General features: G+C 40.6%; 1 pseudogene; it reads left to right on the forward strand.

Annotated features, from left to right (window-relative positions):
• The first annotated feature begins 13,002 nt into the window (after positions 1 to 13,002).
• On the forward strand, positions 13,003 to 13,590 carry LOC134965215 (olfactory receptor 5V1-like; annotated as a pseudogene).
• Positions 13,591 to 24,242: the final 10,652 nt, after the last annotated feature.

The raw sequence follows: 24,242 nt of genomic DNA on the forward strand, positions 1-24,242 counted from the left end.
CTCATCAACTGGAAGAAATCATCCCTGGTCCGTGCTCAGAGCATGGTGCACCCGGGGGCATTGTTGGACACACACAACCAGTGGTTGATCTTGTCTCAGGAGAAGGTCTTAAAACTTCAGGTCAGGATGCAATGCTTCCTCTCTCACCCGCGAGTGTCTATACACTCAGCGCAAGTACTAGGCCTCATGGTGTCGGTTTTTGACATGGTAGAGTACGCTAAATTTCATTTACGCCCTCTGCAGAAGCTGATTCTTGCCAAGTGGGATGGTCTGCCTCACCGGATCAGGTCTCACATGATCTCCTTGTCTCCGGAGGTTCGTCTGTCACTGAGCTGATGGCTACAGGACCAACAGTTGTGCAGGGGTCATCCCTTCTGGATCTCCGACTGGGTCCTCCTTACAACAGATGCCAGTCTGAGGGGTTGGGGTGCAGTGTTGGAGCAACACTCTCTTCAGGGTCGGTGGACCAGGGAGGAGTCTCTCCTCCCGATAAACATTCTGGAATTGCGGGCAGTGTTCCATGCTCTGAAACTGGCCCAGTATCTGGTACAGAACAGGCCTTTTCATGTACAGTCAGACAACGACACTATAGTAGCATACATAAACCATCAGGGGGCACTCAAAGCCACATGGCAATGATGGAAGTGTCAAAGATTCTTCAACGGGTGGAACACCATCTGCCAGCCATCTCGGCAGTGTTCATTCTGGGGGTCCTCAACTGGGAAGCGGAATACCTCAGTAGTCAGGACGTACACGCCTGAGATTGGAGCCTTCATCCCGAAGTATTTCAACTCCTAGTGGACAAGTGGGGTCTACCAGATGTAGACCTGATGGCGTCTCGACACAATCACAAGGTTCCGGTCTTCAGAGCAAGAACAAGGTATACTGAAGCGGAGTTCGTAGACGCACTGGCAATTCCATGGAACTTTCGGCTGCCGTACGTGTTCCCTCCGGTTTCACTCCTGCCCAGAGTAGTGAGGAAGTTCAAGCAAGAAGGAGGAATCCTACTTCTGATAGCTCAGGTGTGGCCCAGACGGCAATGGTTCTCAGACCTACAGGGTCTCCCACTAAAGCGTCCTCTTCTGCTTCCACAATGACCAGACCTCCTCGTTCAGGGCCATTGTCTCTACCAGGATCTGCCCCGGCTGGCTTTGACAGCATGGCTCTTGAAGCTTCCGTACTGAGGGCCAAAGGATTTTCAGAGGCAGTCATTCAAACTATGTTGAAGGCCCGTAAGCCGGCTTCTGTTCGGATTTACCATAGGGTCTTGAATTCTTACTTTTCTTGGTGCGCATCTAACAATCATGTCGTTTACAAGTTTAGTAGGGTCTAATTTTTTGGCCTTCCTACAACAGGGCCTGGACTTGGGCCTTCAGCTGGCCTCCCTCAAGGTTCATATTTATGCCTTGTCGGCATGGTTTCAGAGAAAAATTGCGACTCTGCCTAATGGTCATACATTCACTCAGGGTGTTTTACGGATTCAACCTCCCTATGTTCCACCTGTGGCTCCTTGGGATTTATCAGTGTTTCTGGAGGCCTTGCAAGAGTCTCTGTTTGAACCTCCTGAATCTGCTGACCTTAAGTGGCTTTCTCTTAAGGTCTTGTTTCTGCTGGCTTTTGCCTCTGCTAGACGGGTATCAGATTTGGGTGCCTTGTCTTGTAGGTCCCCCTATCTGATTTTTCACCATGACCGGGCGGGTCTTAGACCGCGCCCTGGTTATCTATCTAAGGTGGTGTCTTCTTTCCATCTTAACCAGGAGATTGTGGTTCTGGCCTTTGTCTCTCCTGACTTGTCTTTCAAAGAGAGGTCTTTAGATGTGGTATGGGCTCTCCGTATCTATGTGAAGAGGACAGCCTTTGTTAGGAAGTCTGATTCTCTCTTTGTACTGTTTGGTTTTCACAAACGTGGCTGGCCTGCTAACAAGCAGATCATGGCCAGATGGATTAGAATGGTGATTGCACATGCTTATGTACAGGCTGGCCGTCCAGCTCCTGCTACCATCAAAGCCCATTCTACTCGGTTTGTTGGACCTCCTTGGGTGGCCCGCCATGGTGCGACCCTTGAACAATTGTGCAATGTGGCTACGTGGTCCTCAGTGAACACGTTCATAAGGTTCTATCCCTTCAATACTTCCGCCTCCCAGGATGCTTCCTTTGGATGCCAGGTTCTTGTGCCCACTACAGTGCATCCCCTCCCATGAGGAACTGCTTTAGGACATCCCCGATGTTATTCCCTGTGGAACCCCAGTGTACCGCAATGCAGAAAAGGAGATTTATGGTAACAACTTACCTTTGTTAAATCTCTTTCTGAGAGGTACACTGGGTTCCACAGGGCGCCCACCCTGACGCACTTAGCTTCTTTGGGTTTGTATGGCATTAGCGTATGTGGCTACTAACGGTTGTCGTCTCTTTTACTTGCTACTGCATTGGACTGGTTAACTAAACTGAGATCCTGTGCACAGAGGCGGGGTTATAGAGGAGGCGGTGATGAACATCTTGGGAACAGTCAAAGTTTTTAGCCTGTTGGTGCTTCGGATCAAGATCCTACTCTACACCCCCCCCCCCTATGTTATTCCCTGTGGAACCCAGTGTACCTTGCAGAAAGAGATTTAACAAAGGTAAGTTCTTACCATTAATCTCCTTTTTCTTTGTATAATGTTTAAAATGCAATTATGTGATATTAATCAAAATATATGTCCATATCACCCGCTTTATTGGTTGTATTAATGCAAATACTGTATAGACTCTCTCATACTGTACTTCTTGTATAGACAGGTTGGAACCTATTCTGAGTTAAGAGTATGCAGAGATCAATCCACTTTTAGTCAGCCAAGAGTGGGGTACTGTAGGTGATAGTTCCATTAATAGTGTTGACAGCTGCTCTTGTGGCCATGGGGCTGAGGTGGTACAGATGCATGGATGTGTCCAACTCAGAATACAAGGGGATGTTTGTATAGGACTTAAGATTGCTGAATGTTTCCGACATTACCTGTAACTCAAAATTAGGTTCTCTGTGTGTTTATAGTTATCAGTATATGGAAAGAATCATGATCCACTGGGAGTTTTTTTACATTTTATTTTAAGTACAGTAGAAAACAATATGAGAGAAACTTAGAAGGTAGAGAAAAAAGAAGGGGAAGATTAAAGAAGATGGGAGAATGGGGAGGGAGAGAAGGAAACAAACAACATCTCCTAGAATGACAATTCTAATGAAGCCATATGGCAAAATGGGCAACAAACTTGTTAGGAATAGGCAGCAGAACATAACTAGTAAGTTATGGCATAGAAGCAGCCATTAATCTAAACCAGGAAGAGGGTTTTTATGTCTTAAATACCATCGAGCCCAGACCCGATGGAATGAGTGTACTGTTTCATCTAACTGGCCAATAAGATATTCCATAGAGGCCATATACCATAATGTATTGGTAATTATGATAGAATGTAATGAACCTTTTTTCTAAATCATGGTTAGTTGTAGTTTAGACTCATTACAGATTTGCCCAGTAAGCTTGTACATATCCTTGAGAGCATCTTTGATGGGCTTGCCCAGCAGAACAATCAATGTGCCTGTGGGGATGGATACACCAGTTGTTCTATAGAAATTATCTAGAATACCATTCTAGAAGGTCAACAGAGCCAGGCATTACCACCAAATATGGAAAAAGGAACCTATGTGACCGCAGTTTCTCCAACATACAGTAGATATGAAGTGTGAGGATAAATAAAATGTAGTCATTCCAGAACCATGTACCACCTGGAGTATATTTTGTAAGCATTTTACCTGATAACAGTGTTAATATAAGCTTTAGAGAGCCTAGATTGGATGAGTTACCCCCCTCCTGGTCCACGGGTCCACAAAGTCTCTTTCTCTCGCCACTTCAAAAGATTCAAGGGGTGGTGGGGAAGGAGAAACCACAGGGATGTAAAGCAGGGAAATACTGTAGTACAATTAATGCCTGGATTGTAAAGATATTTCATTCCAAAAGGTGTGGGGTGTCTAAAGCATGCCAGAAACTGGCACTCACTTACTGGGCCCAGCAGTGCTGGTCATCAGGGCAGTGAGCAGGGAAACTCTGGTGCCTGCTGCAGTAGTTGTTGTAGCCAGAGTCTCCTTCCTCTGGCTGCAGATTCTCAAGTGTCAGGTGGCTGGGGCTCTTTAAGATTTAAAGAGCCAAGCATGCATAAACATGATATCACATTTGGCACCACAACTAAATAACCTCTTGTAATAGGAAGTTCCTAGTCAGAGTATAGGCTCCCAAATCTTTCTCACACATTTAGCATTGTGTTACCAGCTCTCCTTGTGAAGTTCCCAGTTTCAGTCTTCCTGTGCCCATTCCTGTCTCCCAAGCTTTGTATATGATTCCAGACTCCCCAACTTCATTCCTGGTTCCTGTCCACTCAATCCAGTCTGCCATACCTGTGTCTTATGCCTATCGGTGTACTGTCAGTACCATCTCCAGTGCATACCAACTACCATTCTGGGAACACAAAGGACAGTAACTGTGTGTCAGGTGCAGCAAAGGCCAAACCTCCTTGCAGGGGCCCTGGTAGATACCACCGGCATGTTAATTTCTTCACCTCTGTTCAAGGTCTCTGCCAACCCCAAGGTATGGGTCAGCATCCACTATCCATCTGTTAGTTGCAACAGAATACTCTGGCCACGACATGTATGTCACTGATAATCCTTTGCCAAGAGAATTACTGGAGAGTAACCTCACCAGAGTGAAGAAGCAAGAGTATGATCATACTCAGATTATACAGTTCCAGTAGACACTTAGGCAGTGAGTCCATGCCATTCAGTCACCTGTGGTACACTGGCGCCACCTCCTGCAATGTCTGTTTAAGCTGCAGGAGCTTCTGCACCATTAAGGATCCTGAATCCCTCAATGTTTGATGGGGACCCCAAAAGTTGTTGGGGATTTCTGAATCAGTGTTCAATTCAGTTCGACATCTAGGCTGCCGGTTTTCACAACAGAGATGACAAAGACGGTTTACGTCATGTCCCTGCTGTCTGGACAGGCCCTAGCATGGGCTTTCCTGTTGTAGGAGAGGAATAATCCATTAGTCAATGACTGCACCAGTATTCTGGAAGCTTTCAGAAAAGTTTTTAACAAAGCCGAACGAGGGTCCTCTGTGTCTGATACAAGGTACCAGCCCATGGGACAGTATGTGGTGCAGTTCAGCACTGCCTCTGAGCTTGGATGAAACAACAAAGCATTAGTTACCACATTTATGCATGGGTTTTCTGAAAAAATTAAGGCTGAACTAGCATAAAGAGAACAGCTGACATCCCTGGACTATCTGATATTCTGGTGTATCTGGGTAGATCTCCGCTATAGAGAGAGAATGCAGGAAAGGGAACAGTCACAATACTTCAGATTTAAACTTGCTCCTTGTTTCACTGCTCCTGATGTACCTCCCAAATTATCCATGCAGATCAGAAAAGTTTTCCTGCTGAAGTGAAGGAAAGGAGCTTCAAGAATAAAATGTGATACAATTGTATTGAGCCAGGTTAGCTTACCTAGAAACATAGAATTTGATTGCACCACTTGGCAAATCTACTGTGCACTATTTTATCCTTTAGGTAATTTCAACCCTATTCCTTAGTTCTTTGTAAGGATATTCAAATGCCTATCCCAAGCATTGTAAATTGCTCAACTGTCTTAGCCTCTACTGCCTCTGACAGGAGGCTAATCCACTTATCAACTACCCTCCCTATGAAGTAATTTTTCCTTAAATTTCCCCAGAACATACCTTCCTCCAGTTTCAGTGTATGTCCTCGACCTTCTTACTAGTTGTCTCAAAAGCCTGGGAAATGAGAGGACCTAACTGATCAAGGGGTGATCAGATTAGGTACAGTCTAACACACCCCAAAATAATACACTTCATCACAGTTTTCTATCAATGTGGCTTTACTGCTGGAGAAGACTTCTGAACCACTCTAGACTTTTCTAGATTCTGGAGCCAATGGTAATTTCATCATGCCCGATAAAGTTCAGGAGATTGGAATTCCCTGTGTGCTTTTGCAGACTCCACACTGTATCATCATTGTGGATGGGAAGTTGGGAACAAATTCTTACAGCTACAGTACTATTTGCTCCTAAACTTCAGACATTACAATACATATTGGCACTCTCCACAGGGTGTTAATTTCCTTCTACATAATACCATCTGTGGCCAGTTCAATTATCCTATTCCATGGCTACTTCTTCATGGGGGTCTCAGTGCCATTAGAGATATTTGCTAACAATCAGACTGCTACATTAAGGTTATTCAAATCTTTCAAGATGACTCCAGTTACCAGCTCCATATCAGACCTTCAGAGATATGTTCAGTAAAAAGACTGCTGAAGCTCTACATAGTTATTGAGAATGGGACTGCGCTATTGACTTGTTACCTGGGAAAATACCTCCCCATGGAAGAGTCTTTCCTCTGTTTTACCTAAGACTCAGGCAGCATCTGAGTATGTTAAAGAGAATCTGGAACAGGGTTTCATCAGGGAATCTAAGTATCCAGCTGGTGCCAGACTCTTTTTTTATCAATAAGAAGGATGGAGGTCATAGACCCTGTATTGATTACTGGAGTCTGAACAATATGGACTGGTACTCTTTACCCCTGATCCCATAACTATTTGATTGGATAAAAAGGTTAATGATTTTAACCAAATGGGACTTTTGGAGATTTACAATTTAATAAAGATCAGAGCTAGGGATAAGTGGAAGACGGCCTTTAACACTCGCAATGGGCATTATGAGTACCCGGTAATTCCATTTGGTTTAACTGATGCACCAACTGTCTTCCAAAGGTACATGAATTCCATTTTCTGAGATCTTCTGTACAAGTATTTCGTTATCTATTGGAATGACATCTTGATATTTTCCAAAGATACTGCAAGCCACCATACGCTTGTGTGCAAAGTCCTGCCCCAACTTTGAGAAACCAACTTTATAGTATATTGGAATAATGCTCATTCAACCAGGAGGAAATGATATGTCTGGAGTATATTGATTCAGGATCCAGTATACATATGGACCCAGAGAAACTAACTCTCTGCCTTTGCTAATTGGCCTCGACCTACAGGGCTGAAAGCAATCCAATTCTTCTTGGGATTTTGCAATTTCTGCAGGCACTTTAGCATAAATTACTCATCAGTGAAGGCCTCTATTATGTCACTTACTAGGAAGGGTCAGGATACCAAGAACTGGTCTTCTGAAGCAGAAGAGACAAGAGCGCAGGTGCATCAAACAACCCTTAGAATTATAATACTTTTAATTATACATAATATATGCGGTTTTTGACATAAACTTGGCCAATATTATGAGCCTGCCCACCAATCATCTAGGTATCCTCACCTGTTTAACACTTTAACACTCTGATACTTCACTGTTGTCCTCTCTCAACACTCGACAGCTACTTTCTCTTACCTCTGATTTTTCACTGCTTTAATTTATTTGTGTGGTGCCCTGGGGTGGTTTGGCTGTGGTGGCCCCAAAGGTGAACCCCTGTAATATTTTATATATAATATTAGGGACCTGCCTGATGAGATTACCTTGACAATTGGTGGACATGCTCATAATATTGGTCAAATTTATGTCAAAAACCTCAGATATGATTAATAATTAAATGTATTATAATTCTAATAGTTGTATGGTGTGCCTGCTCTCTTGTTTCTATATTGTGATATTAAATCTCAGCTAGGTAGCACATCCCATTACAAGTAGCTAGGGTGTGCAGTCCAGGCCCCCTCCACCCAATATATTCAATATTATGTATGTATACACACCTAAAGACTTGAGACTCCTGAGAATCTTCTAGCTCCACATAAGATTCATAAAACCATATAGTAGTGCTACTTGTATTCTGCTGGGCCTGATGGTATTAGGTATCCAATAGTCAGTTAGAGAATCTTAACTCTACTCCACAATATATTTAAATTCTGGTGTATATACTGTATCTCCTATCTAGAACTATATCAAAGGCATAAGTGTGGTAGCTAATGATTACTACAGTATTACATATATCAACTGCTGCCTTTAGTAGATTCCAGAATGGAAATTGTGCTTCCATTATATGCACAGCATACGATCCCATATGACTCAATGCACAAACCTCCCTCTTTAATATCCGTCAGAGTGGGTATATGATCAATAAGCTAATAGCTGCACAGGGTATATACTAGTGAATTAAACCTAATCAAATTTTCATTGGTATCCTGATAGGAGTGAGTTAATAACTTTATATCATGTGACATGCCATAACAGGCATATTAATTCATTTTACATTCATTACATTAAGAGTGCATTATGAAGGAGTTATAATTTGCCCAATGTCAGCTGACCACCCCCTTGAGAAACCATCAGGTTACACATCCTGTTTTCACTCTGCCTGTGCAAGGAAATCTGGATTGGAAATCACAGACCCTGGACAAGGCACACCTACAAAATGGGGGTAACATGCCCCTATTTTGTAGAACTGTCCCCTTGGTTGCCACCATTGCTTCACCCCCCCCCCCCCCCAGATTGCCTCAGCATGTCAATCATCCTTCAGCGTGGCTGCACTGTGTCAACACAGGATCCATTCTGCAAATGTGTAGAACTCATTCTGCACATGCGTAGTCCACGCACCATAAGAGTAGTATGCACACCATCGGATTTGCATATTACTCTGAATTAGACCCTTGGACTTTCCAAATTGACTGCAGTGTCCAGTGTTTTGCTATAGAAGTCAAACACAATTCTTAGTTAATTTACCCAAAGAGTGTCTAGCTTTTGTACAGAGCTTGAATACTATTCTCCTATACCATAATTTTCAATTTTATTGTGATAAGCATTATTTTTTCAGTTTATGCTATTTGGTACACGTATATATTTTCCTGGGCTGTTGTTATTGTGTGAAGTTATGAGTTATGAAATATTGTTTAATGAAAATGTTTTTATTTTAAGACCTAGAGACTTGTTTTAATAATATGAGAAAGCGCATTCTTTTTTCCTTTCTATTTATTTCCACAGGACCCCTTCCACATAAACTTTTCAAATGTCCCAATCCCCCAAATTTTCAATTAGTTTCTTATAGCAATTATATAAGCTAAATCAAAGGTTCTTAAATGCAGTCCTAAAGGCACCCCAACAGTCCAGGTTTTAGGTATATCCATGGCTCAGTATCTTTACTGTGGTCCTCAAAAGATAATATGGTCAAGGGATTCATGCAAGCATAACAGTATAACAAATACATTTGTTCTGTCAGACCTACAATTTGAGAATACTTTTATGCTATCCCCATCTGATCATCTTGTAAATCCCACAACACAGAAGAGCTACACAACCATCTTATATAAATAGCTAGTCTATATTACAACACATGGATACAGGGCTTTACTGTATGTTGACTGTGTTTCTTCAGAGACTAATTGGTAGTATAACTTTTACAATACCTGCCCACTATATAGAAAATAATAACTACAGTGAACTATATCATTGGAAACTTGAACTTCAACAAAGCATTATTTGTGCAATTTCCGAGAAATATTGAATCATTTCAGGAATTATTTTATATAGAACACTGAGAAAGTTTTGCCATTAGAACACCCACTTTTTTTAAATTATATAAACCGTAACTGCAGTACAGAAAATAGCTAAGACATTTAACATTAAAGTAATGTTATTGTTATGGAAAGTCCCACAGAGCTGGAGAAGCAAGCTGTGTATTGTTCTCACCTGTCAACTATATGAAGCATGCATAGTAAGTGAAAGAATGGAGAGTTTTTAAAGATTAAAATATGTATTTATCAAAATGTAAAATGGGCTTAAGGCATTATTTCAAAATAAATAATGTTCCTTTTTTGTAATGTTAGAGATGGCATTCTGAATATTATGGAAATTTTATGTTAATTCAAGCTATAGCTGATGAGTGTAGTATATTTTCATGACATTCACAATGTTGTCATGCATTATTTTGATAAAATTGACAAGGGCATAATGTCAACAGTGCACACGTCAATACTGTTTATTCATAGTGTTGACATTGAACATGTCAACATTCAGCATGTCAACAATGATGGTATGTTAACCTTTTAAAATACAAATATACAGTAGTTTTACTAATTTCATTTTATCCCTATCCCTAATGCTAACCTTTACTCTAAGGGTAAAAATAACCCTAGTGCTAATCCTAACTCTCAGACTAACCATTGACATTTTAACTATACCCACATCAGACATGTTGACCTTCTGGTGTTTGGAGACTGCATACCAGCTGTATAATACTGTGTGAGTCCAATATTCTTCATGCTTAACACATTCGCTTATCAGATTAACCTAATGTAGATTAGTGTCTTCCTGCCCCAGTACAAGCAAACATAAAATCAGCTGTTTGATATATTTTTGTTGGAAACTGCTTGGCGGCCATAGTCTCATGCATTTGTTACTTTGTTTTTTTCTCTGAACTATTTCTCTTGTACTGTGTTTTGATGGTTTTATTGGAACTTGACAATTTATTGAAACAATCAGTATATAATTACAGTTTACTAAGGGTAGTACAGTGACTTATTGGATAGCATTTCTGCCTTACAGCACTGGCTTCTTGGGCTCTATTTACACCAGGATCATATCTGCTGTATGTGGAATTTGTATGCTTTCTTTGTGTTCTTGTTGGTTTTCTCTGGGTACTACAGTATTCTGCCATAATGTTAATAAAATACCAGTGACTATATTGACTTCTGAAAAAAAAATAACCTATCATTTGTGCTTCAGACTTATTGATGGAAAGGGGCTATATAAATTAAAAAAACAAAATTGTCTAACAATTGGCGATGGTCTGTCCAGACTTGGTCATGTGCAGTGGGGATCCTCCCACTACCATTTCCCACTGCATGCAAAAATAGAACAGGACAGCGTATAGAAAACAATGCCCTCTATGGCCAGGAAATAAGATGGGGGGAGAGGGGGGCTGTGAATGACAGGTCAAATAAATTATTATTAATAATAAAAAAACAATTTCCACTTATGGGTTGGATTGGGATGGCTACTCTATCCAATGAAGACTAAACTGAATGGTCATTTCAACAGACAAATAGCGTCCACAAATTATTGGTGAAAACATCTTTAATCATAATTTCATGTCCATTGAATGATTGGCAACATACACAAGATTATGTATTGTTTTACCTAGTACATTGAAAATAAAGACTTTTGGTGGTGAAATATTTATATTATTAATAACTATTAAACTGTGTAGCTTGCTTGTAAGAGACATTATTTAAATAGAATACCAAACATTGTTCTCTCCACTTACTTTCACTGTGGTCTCAGCATAATACACTATTATTTTCTGGTCCTTATAACTGTGTCACTGTGTCACTGTGTCATACTTAATGTGTGTGACTGTAATATGTAACCTTGTTAAAATTGGACAGATCTGAACCAGTATCCAGTCTATAAATGTACACTCAAAAGGTCTACAGTCAATAGGTTGACCACTAATATAGACACGTTTTAGGTCGACAGGGTCAAAGGTCAACATGTAAAAGGTAGACAGTTCAAAAGTTTGATAGGGTCAAAAGGTCTTTATGACAATGGTCGACACACATATGGTCAACACAAGTTTTTCTATTCTTTTTTACAACACTTTCATACTTTACCATCCATGTGGACTATGAATCTGTGCCAAGAACCTTGCCCGAAGCATGGCTTGCAAAGCGAACCATGTGAGGGGAAGTGGTACACCAATGGGGCTTGTTTGTGGCAGAAAAGTGACAAAAAATTGTGTCTACCTTTTTTGTAATGACCATTACCATGTTGACCTTTTGACCCTGTCAACCTTTTCTTCTCACACCTATTCCATGTCGACCTTTTGACCCTGTTGACCTTTTCACCCAGTCGACATAATGCGTGTCTACCATTAGTGGTAGACCTATTGACTGTAGACCTTTTTAGTGTAGATCTAATAATCCACACCCATCTGATCCCATGAATGTTTAACCACTGAGGCTGGATTGTTTTATACATGGAGAGTTTTAAATACTTCCAATCGAGACTTCACTTTTTGCTCACACCTCCATTCATTTTATTAATGTATTGATATGTTTATTGGATGTAGTATATTATGTTACAGTATGTCATGCTATGAATGGTGCAAAACTGATTAAAGCTATTTAAAAAAAATTATTTCAATGGTTGCAGTTGATGGTGATTAAATTAAACACTGGTAAAACATGCTGGAATTTACATACACTAGGTCAACTTCAATTCAGGAATATTTTTATTAAAACTTCAGACATGCAGTCTTCTTAAAAGTAAGCTTATAACTCTGTTCTGAACTTCTAAGGAGTGTACTATTTGAATATGCTTTGCATCTTAAAAAGCAGTCATTTTCAGACAGTTGCCACTTTACCATTTGTGTACCATACACCCATAACTTTCTTAATTTATTTAAAAAATCATGAAATTGAAAAAAGAAGGAGCCTTCAGTGAATGAAACAAAGTTCTATGAAAAAGTGTTGTTGCATTTTACAGTAGGCTATGGTGTGAGTGGTTTTATTTCATTTGTGATTGTTTAACCTGTTATAGATAAAACATAAAATGTAATTTGACAAACCCCTACTGTAACTGAAACAAAGCAAAAATAATCTTTGCAGGTGAGATGATACAATCCAAAATGATTGTAAATGTAACACAATCCACAGACTTCCTCATATTAAGTATGTCAGACCACCCAGATCTTAAAGTTTTTATGTTTTTTATGCTTCTTCTTATATATATGCTGGCAGTAGCAGGAAATACAGCCATCATTCTAGTGTCACAAATGGACAAATCTCTTCATAAACCAATGTACTTCTTTTTGGGAAATTTATCCATCCTAGACATCTGTAATACTTCAACAACTATGCCCAAAATGTTACAAATACTTCTAGTGAAGAGAAAATCTATCTCGTTTGTTGGCTGCGTAACTCAGCTTTATTTCTTTTTGTCATTTGTGGGTACTGAGTGCGTTCTACTTGGTGTGATGTCTTATGACAGATTTTTGGCCATATGTCACCCACTCCGTTACATGGTGATGATGAACCGTAAAGTTTGTGTCAACTTGGCTTACATATCTTGGTTAAGTGGCTTAGTTAATTCTGTAGTCCATACAGTTTGCACTTTCTGTCTGCACTTTTGCGGTATAAGGATCAATTACTTTTTCTGTGACATTCCCCCACTACTTTCCCTATCTTGCGATGATACATCAGTTAATGAGATATTGTTACTCTCCACTGGCATTTTTATTGGGTGGGTACCATTCTTGTGCATCCTTGTATCATATGTATATATTATTGTGACTATAATGAAGATGAAATGTAATGAAAGAAGGCAGAAAGCATTTTCCACTTGAGCATCTCATCTCACAGTAGTATTTTTATACTATGGAAGCTCAATATCCAGCTATTGGAGACCGACTGCTACATATAGTTTGGGCAAAGATCGACTAATTTCTGTCCTGTATAGCATTGTGACTCCAATGTTGAACCCATTTATATACACTTTGAAAAATCAGGATATGAAATATGCTATAAGCAGACAGCTACTTTACAGAAGAAAAATACAAATATAAATGGAATTTTTTTTCTTTCTCACAGTAAATTAAAAATTAAATAACTTTTTAAAGGGAGCAATTTATGAAAAATTACCTGGCATTTAGCCGGTCACCCCCTTGGTATGCCTCTTACTTCATTCTACCCCCTCAAGCTGCTGTTCCATTCCTCCCCCCTCCAATCTCCATTCCTCTCCACTGTTTATTTACACCATTGTTCTTACCAAAAAGTGGTCCCCTATCTTCACTAGCACCATTGGGGGGCCTGCAAGCCTGTGACATGTGGCCTGGCTCCCACTTTGCATGTCAGTGATCACCTGACCTTATATAAGTATATAGAGAAAGAAAGAGCAAGAATTATAACAACAACACTCCAGAGGTAGACGTTAAACAATAAATCATATCCTATGTGAATACACAAATTTATAGTTTAATTGCAGTGTTCACTAAAAGCCTCCTTGTCACTATTACAAAAAATACATATAATATACAATATGTTCCTTTTGTTGGTATCACTGTACAAAATACAGCCAATATTCAATCGCTCAGGTGTTATATTGTTAATGGGTGATGATATTGGATCCATTCAGAGTACTGTAGATCAAAAAAAGAAGCAAAAATAGCACAATAGTGTATTCCTGGTATAATATCCAATCCCATATTCTGAAAGCTACTCCTACAGTTTGTCAGTTTGGGTCATCCAGGTGTCACTCAAACCAATGAATTTCAATACCCAGTGGTTACCAAACTTTTTTGAATCATGGCACCCTAAAATATCAGATTTTGTTTCATGGCACCCCTATGCCAAAAGTTTCTTATTGAGAAATTTAGAAAGAAATATCAAATTAAATAAATTGTGTTTATTTTTAATCCTTAAATTAAAATGTGTTGTTGCACAATATTTGCTTCTGTTTGTGCACATATTTTATGATTGCCAGCCACCAGCACTGGTTTCGCCTAATACATTTACCATAAATAATTTGAATTGGCCCAGGAAAACCAATCCAAGGCACCCATGCAAGTGCCCTTAAGCACCCAAGGGTGCTCAGGCACACAGTTTTAGAACCACTGGTGTATACTTAACATCTGTCTATACTTACAGTACAGTATATACATAGATAATGTACTAACAAAAGGAACATATTGTATATTATATGTATTTTTTGTGATAACGCTCAGGAGGCTTTTAATGAAATTTGCAATTTATCTTTTATATTGGTGTGGGTGACACTTTTCCACTGTTGAGACCCCAAACGCTGTTTTCAGAGCACATTCCCTTTGATTCAGGTAAGTCTAAATTTCTGGTTTTAAAGAATCCCAAATCTAGAAAAATTACCAATTTTGGAGCAAACTTTCAGTACACTCTTGCTTATGAAGAGTAGCCTCCAACCAGTCCAAACAGAAAACATAGAACTATTGGACCATAAATAGAGCTAAATGAGGGGGTCACTATTAAATCATATGTGCAAGACTCATTTGTGAGCAACCACTGATATAATGAGCAGTAACATTTTGCTATTCAGCAACAGTCTGGTGGAGGTAGAAGTAGATTGCCCAAGATTGCCCATTCTGCTGTCAAGGGGAAATATTTAAGAAGGTAGGTCATAGCAAATTGACATATTTGCCTTCAGAAACTAGTAATTAAGGGACATTCCAACATACAATGCATAAATATGGTCTTCAAGGCACCATATTTTGGACATATCCATGAGTCAGACAGGCACATTAAAATTAAGACGTAATGCGCAAAGAATAAGAAAACATTTTAAGGAGACAAATCAAGGTAACATGGGAAAAATATGTAGCCATGAGGCCAATCCACTCCTAATTTTTTTCCAGATCCATAAGGGTGTGCAAAAGTTTGTAATGGATCAATATTGCTTTCTTTCCTGCTATAGGACAAGTTAACATTGTGTTGAGATCTGTAGACAGAACTGTAATGAGAAATATCTTACCATAGAGCTAGCTTAATGTTGATCTTGGTAGAGAACTACAGTAAGGCCAGAGAATGTGGTATATTTGTCAGCTATGAGTTTTATATGTAGAGAGGTCCTAGTATCAAGATCCACCAATGCCCAAACATTAGTAATACCTTCGAGCATCAGGAAGTGATGAAATTCAGGGTTAGCTATCAATGGTAAAAACAAAGAATGATGGCTGTTAAGGCCCCAACAGTCTAGTAGCATGCCACATAGACCAAGAGGACATCAATAAAGGATTTGGAGAAACCTCTACAGGGAGGTCCTGTTTGTGTGAAATGTAAAAAAGAGAGATGTATGTTATGTAGAAAGGATTGGTCAGTATCAGAGATGGTACTGTTCTATATATTTTTCGAGACATTACTTTCAATCTTGCATAAAAGAAATACTTAATGAGTGCGACCTTAATATGTAATCTTGCCAAAACTGGGTCCACTGAGGCTGGATTGTTTGATACATGGAGAGTTTGGAATACTTCCACCCACGACTTTACTTTCTACTCAAACCTCCATTAAATGTATTAATGTACAAGTATCAATATGTTTATTGGATGCAGTCTAATATGTTACAGTATGTCATGTTATGGAAGGTGCTACAATTAGCAATGCTTGGTCAGACCACAAACTGATTGAAACAATTTATTATTAAAAAACCCCTCAATGTTTGCAGTAGATGTTGATTAAAGCATTGTAAACACTGGTACAACATGCTGGAATTTACACAATCTAGGTAAGCTTCAATTCAGGAATATATTTATTTAAACTTCAGACATGCAATTTTCGATACATCAAGCTTACAAATCAGTTCTAAGGGATATAACATTAAAATATGATGTGCATCTTAAAAACCAGTCATTTTCAGACAGCTGCCACTTTACCATTTGTATACTAAAGAAAACCCCCATAACGTTCTTAATTTATAAAAAAAAAGATCTTGAAATTGAAAGCAGAAGGAGCCTTCAGTGATGAAACAAAGTTCTATGAAAAAGTGTTGTTGTATTTTACAGCATACCATGGGGTATATCTACTAAAATTCGTATTTTTCATAATGAGGTTAAAGTTAAAACACGAATGACATCGAATGTGTAAATTTGCAACTTTTTGAATTTATTACGACTAATTTAATAAGCTGTCGTATTCTGCATTTTCGTGTTTTCCGATGTCGATGTAATTCGGTTTTTTTTGGCAGTGTTTTACGGGAGTGAATAGTAAAACACTGCCGACATTAACACAATGAATCTCGGCCGAATCTGTGAGATCCGTGCAGGGCTTCATTGTGCACCTTTCGTAAAAAATTAACAAATGTGAAAAAGCCTAAAAAAAAAAATGCGTGGGGTCCCCGCCCCCCCAAGCAAAACCAGCCTCGGGCTCTTTGAGCCGGTCCTGGTTGTAAAAATATGGGGGGGGGAATGACAGGGGTTCCCCCATATTTCATCAACCAGCACCGGGCTCTGCGCTTGGTCCTGGTTCCAAAAATACGGGGGACAAAAAGCGTAGTGGTCCCCCGTATTTTTAAAACCAGCACCGGGCTCCACTAGCCAGGTACATAATGCCACAGCCGGGGGACACTTTTATTGTGGTCCCGGCGGCCCTGGCATTACATACCCAACTAGTCACCCCTGGCTGGGGTACCCTGGAGGAGTGGGAACCCCTTAAATTAGGGGGTACCCCTCTCCAGCCACCCAAGGGCCAGGGGTGAAGCCCAAGGGTGGCGGATGGGGGGCTGATAGCCTTTTGAAAAAAATGAGAATATTGTTTTTAGTAGCAATACTACAAGTCCCAGCAAGCCTCCCCCGCATGCTGGTACTTGGAGAACCACAAGTACCAGCATGCGGTGGAAAACCGGGCCCGCTGGTACCTGTAGTACTACTACTAAAAAAATACCCCCAAAAAACAGGACACACACACCGTGACAGTATACGTTTATTACATACATGCACACCTCCAAACATACATACTTACCTATGTTCACACGATGCTCGGTCCTCTTCTCCATGTAGAATCATCGGTGTACCAGTGATATAATTATACTCACATAATCCAGTGTATCTTCTGTTCTTTGAATAATCCACGTACTTGGCAAAACAAAAAACGGAAACCCGACCACGCACTGAAAAGGGTCCCATGTTTACACATGGGACCCCTTTCCCCGACTGCCAGGACCCCCCCTGACTCCTGTCAAAGAGGGTCCCTTCAGCCAATCAGGGAGCGCCATGTCGTGGCAATCTCCTGATTGGCTGTGTGCTCCTGTAGTTTCTGTGAGGCTGCAGACGGCAGAGATACAATGTAGCGCCTATGCGCTCCATTGTATCCAATGGTGGGAACTTTGCGGTGAGCGGTGAGGTTACTTTTGGTCAACCGCTGACTGCAAAGTTCCCACTATTGGATACAATGGAGCGCATAGGCGCTACATTGTATCTCTGCCGTCTGCAACCTCACAGACACTACAGGAGCACACAGCCAATCAGGAGAGTGCCACGACATGGCGCTCCCTGATTGGCTGAAGGGACCCTCTTTGACAGGAGTCAGGGGGGGTCCTGGCAGTCGGGGAAAGGGGTCTCATGTGTAAACATGGGACCCCTTTCAGTGCGTGGTCGGGTTTCCATTTTTTTGTTTTGCCAAGTACGTGGATTATTCAAAGAACAGAAGATACACTGGATTATGTGAGTATAATTTTTTCACAGGTACTCAGAGGATTCTACATGGAGAAGAGGACCGAGCCTCGTGTGAACATAGGTAAGTATGTATGTTTGGAGGTGTGCATGTATGTAATAAACTTATACTGTCACGGTGTGTGTGTCCTGTTTTTTGGGGGTATTTATTTAGTAGTAGTACTACAGGTACCAGCGGGCCCGGTTTTCCACCGCATGCTGGTACTTGTGGTTCTCCAAGTACCAGCATGCGGGGGAGGCTTGCTGGGACTTGTAGTATTGCTACTAAAAACAATATTCACATTTTTTTCAAAAGGTTATCAGCCCCCCATCCTCCGCCCTTGGATGGGGGGGACAGCCTCGGGCTTCACCCCTGGCCCTTGGGTGGCTGGAGAGGGGGACCCCTTGATTTAAGGGGTTCCCACTCCTCCAGGGTACCCCGGCCAGGGGTGACTAGTTGGGTATGTAATGCCAGGGCCGCCGGGACCACAATAAAAGTGTCCCCCGGCTGTGGCATTATGTACCTGGCTAGTGGAGCCCGGTGCTGGTTTTAAAAATACGGGGGACCACTACGCTTTTTGTCCCCCATATTTTTGGAACCAGGACCAGGCGCAGAGCCCGGTGCTGGTTGATGAAATATGGGGGAACCCCTGTCATTTTTTCCCCATATTTTGTCAACCAGGACCGGCTCAAAGAGCCCGAGGCTGGTTTTGCTTAGGAGGGGGGACCCCACACATTTTTTTAATAAAATTAACACTTTCCCACCCCTTACCACTGATAAACATGCACAGATCTCACGGATCCGTGCATGCCTATCAGAACACGATAAAAAAAAGCAGGTCTATTTTAAAACTGCTTTTTTTTTACGATTTGTATTTATTCACGGCAGTGTTTGGCTATTGCCGGCAGTGTTTGTGAAATACAAATTTTAGTAAGTGACCGAGTTCTATCAAATAACAGGCGTATTTGACCGATGGTGTATTCATTCGTATTTTTTTTCTTTGACTTCAAAAAAAATACGAATGACTTCATCACTGCCGAGATTTGAGTTTAGTAAATTCCCGAGATGACACTTTGACAAAAAAACACCAAATCGGTCAAAATCGGGAGCTTAGTAAATATACCCCCATGATGTGAATGGTTTTAATTATTTTGTGATTGTTTAACCTGTTATTATAAATAAAAATTATTTCAATTTGACAAACCCTTACTGTAGCTGAAACATAGCAAAAAATACTCTTTGCAGATGAGATGATACAATCCACAATGGGTGTAAATGTAACACAGTTCATAGACTTCCTCATATTAAGTATGTCAGAACACCTATATCTCACAGTTTGTATGTTTTTCTGTTTCATGTTATATATATGCTGGCATTAGCAGGAAATGTAGTCATCATTTTAGTGTCACAAATAGATCAATGTCTACATAAATTAATATACCTCTGTTTGGGTAATTTATCCTTCCTAGACTCCTGTAATACAGTACAGTACTTCAACAACTATGCCCAAAATGTTACAAATACTTATAGTGAAGAAAAATATCCATCTCGTTTGCTGGCAGTGAGGCTCAGCTTTAGTTATTTATGTCATTTGTGGGTACTGAGTGCGTACTACTTGGTGTGATGTCTTATGACAGTGTTTTGCCCATATGCCACCCACTCCATTACACTGTGATGATGAACCGTAAAGTTTGTGTCCACTTGGCATACATATCTTGGTTAAGTAGCTTAGTGAATTCTGTAGTCCATACATTTTGCTCTTTGTTTGCACTTGTTCCTACCAAAGAGTGATTCCCCATCTTCACTGGCTGCCATATGAGGCCTTCAAACATGCGGCCTGGCTCCCACTTTGCATGTCAGAGATAGGCAGACCTTATACTGTATATATGTGTTAAGAGAGAAAGAGAGTGAAAGAGAGCAAGAAATAATTAAAACCACAACACTCCATAGGTGTATGCTAAGTGTATGCTATGCGAACACACAAATTTCAAGTTTAATTGTAATAATCACTATCATCAAAAATACATACAATATACAGTATAATATGTTCCTTTTGTTGGTAACTCTATACAAAGACAATATTCAATCCCCAGAGACTGTATAGTTGATGAATGTTGATTTTGGATCCATTCAGAGTATACTCAAAAATAAGAGAAAATAACACTACAGTGTAATTAATCCTAGTATAACATCCAATCCACACGTATGGATTTATGTGATACCTGATAATCAGCCTACACAAGCAAGTAAACTAAATGAGCATTAATCAATAGAAGACCACCCTCCAATAGGCCCTTTTCATTTATATTGCATCTCAGAGTCTTTACATATAAGCAGTGTTACTCCCCGCTTATATGAAACAACCTGTGTGAACCATTCCCCACTGTAACTTTGTTCATGTAAACATAAGTGGTGTGGACGTCACCTCAAAAATAAATTTTTCAATTTTACAATATAAATGATTTGCATGGAGTGTTTGGGGAACTTGTTTCACTTGACCATGGTGAGACACAATATCTTGAGAGAATATAAAGATGTCATGTAGGTTTACAACAACTGACTGGTAAAGAAGGTCACAAAATACTTTGTTCACAAAATGTTGAAAAACTGCAGGAGCATTGCTCAGTCTAAATGGTATAACGTGATATTCATAATGTCCTTCCCTTGTGTTGAATGCCATTTTCCACTAATCTCCTTGATGAATATGGATCAAGTTGCACACTTCTCTCAAGTTTAATTTTTTTTAAATTGTTGAACCCTTTACCCTTTCAAAGAGTTATGTAATGAGGGTAAAGGATAGTATAACTAAATTACTAAAGCATAGTAATTTTTCAGCGTGATTTAATTGAGTCCTCTATAATCAATACGCAAGTCAAACCCAGGCCTGAATGTAATGAAGTCCGAGTTCAGTGACCGTGCGGGATGTCGGCTGAATTCAGACATTTTTTTTTAAAGGGGCAATCATTTACAAGGCTAAACCATGCCTAGTACGATTGCCCCTTTAAAAAATTGTCAAAATTTCATCCAGAATCCAGTATGGCCGCCAAACTTGGACTTCATTACATCCCGCTTCCACCATCTTTTTTTTTTTTAACAAAGAAAAATCCTGCTCCTGTAGGTGATGATGGTGGACATATAAATCCTTTTTTAAAATTTTCCTGGATATACTCAGACATGAGCAGCAGTATTGGGTACAGACAGAGTGTAAGTTCAGCCTCTTGGGGGTGGCTTACCTGGAATCAGGTCTTTTGGACAATCCCATTCTCTGTGAGATGGAAGATTATCAGCTCCTTGCTTACTGAATACATCAATAAAAGAGGTGGTAATTTCTCAGCAATAGTAGTTTCTAAGGACTGTAGAGGAATAATATGCTTAGACAGGAGCCCTCCTTGCCCCAAGACAGAATATGCATGAATGTCCACTCAATTTAAGGGTTTTGATTTTGTAACTGTGGAAATCCAAGAACTGTAGAGTGAGTAGCTTTAGGAATGACAAGAAATGCAATTCTCTAGAGTATAACATCCCAATATGAAGTTTTACTGGTAGCGTTTGCAGAGTAACAGAGCCATGGGGAATCAGACTGCCATCTACTGCAGTCAATGAGACAGGATGGGACATGGCCTCTCTGGGTACTGTATATGACGCTTGTGTACATATTCCAGAATAATAAAAATGTTCTGCCGCCCCAGAGTGTAGAAGTGCAGGAAGAGTATAACTTTTATTAAGAAAAGCAAGAGTCACTGAATAAAAAGAATATGTTTTCTTTGGAGACTGATTCAATACTCCTAATTTTGTATCTTCTGTAAAGACTAGGAGCGACCATTTCCTGGCTGTTTAACATAACACAGGCTTTAATCAAGTTCCCAGCCTCACCACAATACAAACAAAGGTTGGTGTGATGACATCTCTGATGTTCATCTGATGTTAGGTGAGATCTATTAACCTGCATGGGTTCTTCATCCACATGAGAATCAACTTGAGAAGGTAGCTGAACATGGAATTTATTTTTCTCATATAAAAATTCTCTGAGATGTAAGTTCACTTTGTTACAAAGAGAAATTATATCATTCAGCTTAGAAGGGTGATCTCTAGTTGCCAACTCATTTTTCACTTTTCCGGACAGTCCATTCCAGAATGCTTCTTCATTCCACTGTAGGTCAGATGCTAATGTCTGAGATTGTACCACATACTGCCTCATAATTTTGCTGTCTTGGTGTAATCGTATTATATCTATGGATACTTAAGTACAGATGTAGCCATGCTCATCTTACTGTGATCCAGCCTGCTGCAACATGGCTTGTTGCATGGCATGCCATGCTGCGACTATTCACAGCTGGCAATAGCTCCATATCCTAAAGGAATTAAGTAGCGATTGCCGGCTGTGAACAGTCACAGCCTGGCACAGCATGCAGCATGCCACATCAGAGTTAGATGAGAATGGCTACATCTGTAAATCTCCCTGGTTCATTAAAGGTTCCAATAGCAATTAAGTCATTATAATTGGACAGTAGGTCCAATCTCTCCCACAAAGGAGATATCCAATCAAGAGCTGGTCCAACTTTATACACCCTATATGTGACTCACTTTTATTAGTAGGAAAATTATTTGGCAGCAGGGTCAAATGTACATCACGCTGGTTAAGAAACCTACAACAGGGTATGCAGTATAACTGAGTGTTAGGTGTAGACTGGTTGCTGGTAGACAGGAAACACTTGAGTTACAACCAGGATACTGATAGGGAGCATGGCAGTAGACTGTGACCATAAAGGGACTTCTATGTCCTCCAGGGGTGCTATGTCCATATATAAAAGGGCTGCTGCTTCCTCCAGGGGTGCTCTGTCCATCCATAAAGGGGCTGCTGTCTCCATCCAGGGGTGCTTTGTATATCTAGGGGTGCTATGCCCCAGTTTATATGAAATAAAAGCTAAAAATATAATTATATATATATATATATATATATATACACTGCTCAAAAAAATAAAGGGAACACTAAAATAACACATCCTAGATCTGAATGAATGAAATATTCTTATTAAATACTTTGTTCTTTACATAGTTGAATGTGCTGACAACAAAATCACACAAAAATTAGCAGTGGAAATCAAATTTATTAACCCATGGAGGTCTGGATTTGGAGTCACACTCAAAATTAAAGTGGAAAAACACACTACAGGCTGATCCAACTTTGATGTAATGTCCTTAAAACAAGTCAAAATGAGGCTCAGTAGTGTGTGTGGCCTCCATGTGCCTGTATGACCTCCCTACAATGCCTGGGCATGCTCCTGATGAGGTGGCAGATGGTCTCCTGAGAAATCTCCTCCCAGACCTGGACTAAAGCATCCGCCAACTCCTGGACAGTCTGTGGTACAACGTGGCGTTGGTGGATGGAGCGAGACATGATGTCCTAGATGTGCTCAATTGGATTCAGGTCTGGGGAACGGGAGGGCCAGTCCATAGCATCAATGCCTTCATCTTGCAGGAACTGCTGACACACTCCAGCCACATGAGGACTAGCATTGTCTTGCATTAGGAGGAACCCAGGGCCAACCGCACCAGCATATGGTCTCACAAGGGGTCTGAGGATCTCATATTGGTACCTAATGGCAGTCAGGCTACCTCTGGCGAGCACATGGAGGGCTGTGCGGCCCCCCAAAGAAATGCCACTCCACACCATTACTGACCCCCTGCCAAACCGGTCATGCTGGAGGATGTTGCAGGCAGCAGAACGTTCTCCTTGGCATCTCCAGACTCTGTCACGTCTGTCACATGTGCTCAGTGAGAACCTGCCTTCATCTGTGAAGAGCACAGGGCACCAGTGGCGAATTTGCCAATCTTGGTGTTCTCTGGCAAATGCCAAACGTCCTGCACGGTGTTGGGCTGTAAGCACAACCCCCACCTGTGGACGTCAGGCCCTCATACCACCCTCATGGAGTCTGTTTCTGATCGTTTGAGTAGACACATGCACATTTGTGGCTTGCTGGAGGTCATTTTGCAGGGCTCTGGCAGTGCTCCTCCTGTTCCTCCTTGCACAAAGGCGGAGGTA

This window comes from Pseudophryne corroboree, chromosome 1 (genome assembly GCF_028390025.1).
Source record: "Pseudophryne corroboree isolate aPseCor3 chromosome 1, aPseCor3.hap2, whole genome shotgun sequence".
Lineage (NCBI taxonomy): Eukaryota > Metazoa > Chordata > Amphibia > Anura > Myobatrachidae > Pseudophryne > Pseudophryne corroboree.